This window comes from Macrobrachium rosenbergii, chromosome 26 (genome assembly GCF_040412425.1).
Source record: "Macrobrachium rosenbergii isolate ZJJX-2024 chromosome 26, ASM4041242v1, whole genome shotgun sequence".
NCBI lineage: Eukaryota > Metazoa > Arthropoda > Malacostraca > Decapoda > Palaemonidae > Macrobrachium > Macrobrachium rosenbergii.
Genome location: NC_089766.1, coordinates 2,554,757 through 2,561,188, shown reverse-complemented (window position 1 = coordinate 2,561,188; position 6,432 = coordinate 2,554,757). Strand labels below are relative to the sequence as shown.

Here is a 6,432-nt window from a genome sequence, read left to right as displayed (position 1 = left end):
GAGAGAGAGAGAGAGAGAGAGAGAGAGAGAGAGAGAGAGAGAGAGAGAGAGAGAGAGAGAGAGGCGTGAACCGGAAGGTATTCCGAAGCCGAATTATAACCCCCCTTTCGTTATGTTTATGTTCTCCATTTTCTTTTCTTGGAATTCCTCCTTCCTTACTCATTTTTTTTCCAAGTTTTAAATCTTTCCTTTATTTCTGTTTTTTATCATTTCATTTTTCATTATCTACTGTTTCTCATATATTGTTTTCTTTCAGTGTTTGTGTTGTCCCTCTATGCTTTGTTATCTTTTGTTTTATATTTATGTACATGTTTTACATATATATACAGACATTTATACATAATATATATATATACATATATATATATATATATATATATATATATATAAACCATCTTTTCCCACTTGGAGTGAGTGGCTCAATACAGGTATACTTGTTTTATGGACATAAATCTGTTCCTCCTTAAAAATCTCGTCCATTTTCTTTCATTCACTTCCACTATCCACACTTCAGTACCATAAAGGAGAGTCGGCTTAACAGCCTCCTGAAAATTCACACCTAGGCTTCTATGAACACCTCGATTCTGTTCCCAGTCTTCTGCAAGCAACAGCCTTCCTTGCTTCACCTGTTCTTAAATATATACATTATCTCATCTTTCTGCTTTTTGTTAACCTGTTACTTTTCTCCTTCTACAACATTTACAAAGTCTTTTACTAGTTTTTGTAAGTTTCTCCTTACTGCATTTTGACCCCATGCAGAGCTCAGAAATTGCATTTATCTTTATTTGAGAAATGGACTTAATTTCTGTGGCGTAAAGACACACACACACACACAAATATACAATAAATAAATAAATTCCTGAAGGACAAATTTTTAAGCCAGAATAAAACGCATTATAAAGTCGTGTGTGTGTGTGTAATAGTGTGTGTGTGTGTATAAATGTTTAACCAAGCGTTTTATCTCCTCATTTTTCCCCTTAATCAAGAATTCTTGCAGGCTACTTTCCGCAAAGCGCGTTCAGCATGCAGAATTTGAAGGCGCATTACCTGAACGCGCCCGTCCGCCCGCCCGCCCGCCCCTTGGATGTTAAGGGGGGGTAAGAGGGGGTCCAGGGTGGGCAGAATAAAGCAATGCACTACTAAAAATAAATTTCGGATTTTCCCGGCAGGCCGTTGTTCGTTATTTTTAGTATATAACGCCGGAAGCAGCGTAAAGCAAAATGCATAAACAATCGCTGTTGTAAGTGAGAAAGGGAAGTGCTCTTCCTCTCGCGTGTTGGTACAGAAATATATTATTATATATATATAATCTTTTTGAACTTTTACCGCTCAGCTGCATCTCCTGTTGAACGCTCCATATGGTTCATTAGATGAATGAAGTGGCGAGACAAAAGAGCATCGCGGGAGATTGGAATCGAGATTTCCAATTCGCGAATCTAACCCAAGCCGTTCGTTTCAGCCGCTTAAATATAACATTTTATTATCGTTATCATAAAGAAGATGCTCATTTTAAGCAAGGAGCCTTTAATATAACCCGGTAAACCGGTTAAAAACCACTACCTTTGGTGTCGGAATCCATCTTGCGCGCGCAGGTGAGTCCGGAGGATCGGACGTTTGCCGAGTCTATAAACCTCGCGAGCGGCCAGCAGCTCCTCAGTGCTAACTTGGATACCGTGCGAGGAAGGTCGTTGTATGTGTGTGTCTCTCCTCCTACTGATCTCTTGTTGGCCCTGACCTGTTCGGGGGGGAGGGACTTAAATTGTTATTAATCGTGGGTGATATTCGCATTTGACCTGTAATGTATATAGTGACCTGTAATATATATAGTGTGTATATATCTGCCTAGTTCGTAAGTAGTGCGCCAAAAGTGTCGAGATTAAGTGTGGAAAATATAAAGGTGGTGGTGAGGAATCTCTTGTCCGTGATACTATTCGCTGTCCCTCATATTCCCTCTTTCTCGCTATCTCTCTCTCTCTCTCTCTCTCTCTGTCTGTCTCTCTGTCTCTGTCTCTCTCTCTCTCTCACACATACACACACGATCTTTCTCTCTCTCCCCCACGAGAGAGTGGTGTTTGTGCGTGCGTGTGTTGTCGAAGGGAGGTCCTGAATACCTCCTTCTACTCCTTCCTATTCCTCCTCCTCCTCCTCCTCCTCCTCCTCCTCCTCCTTCTCTCATCATCTCAAGGTTACAACAGAGAGAGAGAGAGAGAGAGAGAGAGAGAGATACGAAGAAGAAATATTTCAAGGAATATCTTCTTATTTTCCTCCTTCCTTATCTTTTATTTCTTCGTCAGCAGCATCAAAAGGCACATGAATATATCTGCAGGTAAATATAAATATTTAAATATATATAATATTTTAATAAGCGATTTTGTGTCGTTTCATGCCATTTTTTTATTTTAAAAAATTATTTTTATGTCATTTTTATACCCCAAAGGACCCCATCAATGAATGTAGGTCGTTTCTGGGATGTTATTTTCTTTCTTTCCTCGCCTCCTCCTCCTCCTCCTCCTCCTCCTCTTCTTCTTCTTCTTCTTCTTCTTCTTCTTCTTCTTCTTCTTCTTCTTCTTCTTCCAAGTGGCCGGCTTAGTACGGGGTACTACAGGCTGCAGGTATCAATGATTTCATTTTATCTTTCTATCTTTCATCTTTATTTCTTCATCCTTCTTCCCAAGTGACCGGCTTCTTATTTTCTTCTTTTCTTGGGGCCTTCTCCCTCCCTCCCTCTCCCTCCTTACTCCCTCCCCCCTCCGGGGGACACCACCTACAGGGTACTACAGGCTACAGGTATCAATGATTTCATTTTATCTTCATATCTTTCCTATTTCTTCTTTCTTCTTCCCGAGGTGGCCGGCTTCTTATTTTCTTCTTTTCTTGGGGCTCCTCCCCTCCCTCCTACCCTCCCTCCCTCCCCCCCCTCCCTCCTTACTCCTCCCTCCTCCCTCCCCCCCTCCCGGGACACCACCTACAGGGCACTATAAGGCTACAGGTAGCATGGTGATGCTGCTGTAGCCAGGCCCAAAGCCGGTGGTGGTGGTGGTGCAGAGAGAGAGAGAGAGAGAGAGTAGCCATCGTTGTGTTTATTTATTTATATTCATTCGTTTTTAACCATATTTATTTATTTATTCATTTTTATTTATTCATTAGGTCCACGTCGCATTTTTACTTTCATCTCTTATCGTTACTTTCTTATACATGATCGGAATTCTTTATGTAAAGTTAAGATTGTATAGGCCTGGGGCATCGCACTCAAATGCCGCGAAAGTTTGAATCTTGGCCCACCCGAATTTTTAGCTTCTCCCTGGTGTAGGCCTAAGGCAATGCCGTTGTTTCAAGGGTTGTAAAGGTGCTTACTTTAAGGCTCATTCAGGATTCTTAGGCCTTGTTTAATTTATTAGCAGGCGTAGGAATGTAACAACATGCCTTCGAGTCTCGGCCCATCCGAATTTGTAGTTTCTTCTTGGTGTAGGCCTACAAGGCTACGCCATTGTTTCAGTGTTCGCAATGGCGGTTATTTTAGGCTAATTCAAGATTCATAGGGCATGGTTTAATTTATTATTTATTAATAGACATAGGCCCATTGACACATTGGTCTGAATCTCGGCCTACCCAAATTTTGAGTGTCTTCATGATATAGGCCTAAGGCAATACTGTTATTTCAAGGTTTGTAAAGGTGCTTATTTTAGGCTAATTCAAGATTCATAGGGCTTGGTTTAATTTTTTAATAGACATAGGCCCATTGAACATTGGTCTTATCTCGGGCCACCCAAATTTTGAGTGCCTGCCTGATGCAGGCCTAAGGCAATACCATTGTTTCAGGGTATGTAATGGCGGTATTCAGGATTCATAGGCCTTGGTTTAATTAATTATTAGACACAGGCCCATTGAAACATTGGTCTGAATCTCGGCCCACCCAAATTTTGTCTTCCTGATTATATATACAGTAGGCCTAAGGTAATACCATTGTTTCAGTGTTCATAATGGCTGTTATTTTAGGTTAATTCAAGATGCAGAGGCTTAGGTTTAATTTATTAACACACATAGGCCTATATGAATGTGGTTTGAATGGTATACCGTAATTTCATAGACTTAGAATTAATTTATTAGCAGACATAGGCCCATAGGAACATGGCCTGAATCTCGTGGTGGATGAGGTTACCGACCACCGTAAGCCTAACGCCGGTTATTTTTAAAATGGGAAAACGGATATTTGGCTGACCTTTGCCAGAATAGACATGTTGAAGTTCTGCATTTTTTTCCTAGGCCTAGAGAAACAAAATTATAAATTTATATTGGAGAAATTATCATAGGCATAGCTCACAATTTTTTTCTTTATAGGCCTATAGGTATGGTTAACTGTTCCTTGAATCGCCAATACATTACCGATGGTGCATGATTACACAAGATTATATAATTTACATGGAGAAAATTCTGTCGTAGGCATATCTTAAAATTTTTATTATAGGCCTAAAAGTATGGGTAGCCTAATTGTTCCCGGTGGTGTGGGATTATATAGAATCTACTTAAAAGTTGTTGTATATATAATTAGGGAATACTTCAAATATAAGATTAATTTTTAGTTACGGATTATATATACAAGGTTGCTGGCCTACGGATTATACAAGTGTTGCGTTGTGTTTGAAACATTGTTTTACTTATACTGATATATATATATATATATATATATATATATATATATATATATATATATATATATATATATATATATAAGCCTTTTTGTAATCCAGCACTATTTTACAAGGATAAAAAGCCCCACGATACACCATTTTGACGACAAAGCCATGTATTTCGATTGATAGAATTGAAGTATTGTCTTGCAAACAGCGTTTTAATGGGACTTTTGAACTATGTATATATATATATATATATATATATATATATATATATATATATATATATATATAGTCTAAATGGCAGTAGAGTATACCACATTATAATTTATATAGTTTATTAAAATAATATTGATAAAACGTTAAATGAAAGCTAAGTAACCTGGCAAGAATCGTATCAATTCCTCAAGGTTCAGTTAGGCGTACCGTAAGTAAGATTCGATGAACCTGTTGTGGACCTGTGGACTCAACCATCAACCGAAGCCGGTTTTAGTAGACTCACTTGAGGCCCAGTTTGGTGTGTTTTTCAAGTTGCTTCTCTTATAGTTAGTTTTATATTAAGGCCTATGGTCTAGTAGCTCTCAGCTTTTGTAAATGTTGTTGATATAGGATAATAATTAATGATAATTCTGGTAGGCCTAATGATGATAACGAGGTCTGTGATCTAGCGAGTTATATCACCTCAGTATTGCTGATAGACTTATAGTCTATCTCAAGAACATTTAGTAGCCACGGAATAATTATAATTCAGTATTTACATCTGGCAAAAACAATTACTGTAAACTCCGTAAACGTAAAGTTTTAATGATCGAAAAGTCCTCGGTGGAAGAAGGGCACTATTTTTTTTTTTTTTTAGTCTAAGTCTGACATTTCCCAAGACACTCGGAGATTAAATCGATTTCGTGTAACACTCGAAGTGAGTCATCATCCTTTCGGTGATGACAAATGCCAATGACACAACTGTTTCGCCATCTCTCTCTCTCTCTCTCTCTCTCTCTCTCTCTCTCTTTCGATAAGGGTGGAATTTTTTTGTTTTTATGCTTTGGCGATACGCTTGTTTTAGTACTAATGAGAGTTAAATATATATATATATATATATATATATATATATATATATATATATATATATACATATATATATATATATATATATATATATATATATATATATATATATATATATATTAGTGAGTTTATCTATCTGTATAAGCCATATACTTGCCCTAAATCAGCCGATGTGAAAAAATAATTACACTTTGTTTTTTTTCACTGTCCATATATTTTTTAATGGGGTTGGTAACTAATTTTGCATGTTCTAGAACAATTTTTTTATGCGGCTATATTATCGGTGTTTTTAAACACTTATTTATTAATCATTAGGTATTAACGGCTACCAATATTTTTATCTAAGCCATCCCACCTTCATTTAGAAACTTGTAATTATGCCTTCCAGAAATATTGAGAATCCAAGGACTTTGCATTGTATGATTGTTTGAGTAAATTTTTCCTTCATTTTATCAATCAGTTCACCTGTGGATTTACTTTAGTCCAGACCCGTTTCAAAACAGATTTGCTCGTGTTAACAATACCCAAATACCTTTTGCCAGGGTATGTTTTGGCATACTAAATTGTCGTCTTGATTTCCCATGTTGTTGAGACTTACTTAGGCCTATTTGTTCAGTGTCACCGTGTGCCCACAGGCCTATTTATGAAGCCTGCTTCTCCATATCGACTACGTGTTAAATGGTCTTAGTTTTCCTTGTTGTTAAGACTAGTTTGTTTGTTTATATAGTATCAAAGC

At 37.5% G+C, this 6,432-nt stretch overlaps 1 protein-coding gene across 1 annotated transcript in view; it reads left to right on the top strand.

The window, feature by feature from the left end:
- Positions 1 to 1,655: 1,655 nt before the first annotated feature.
- LOC136852679 (multiple PDZ domain protein-like) overlaps positions 1,656 to 6,432 on the top strand; it is a 1,083,224-nt gene continuing 1,078,447 nt past the window's right edge. The window contains 1 exon segment of the mRNA XM_067127591.1: positions 1,656 to 2,326. The gene's annotated coding sequence lies outside the window, so the exon portion shown is untranslated.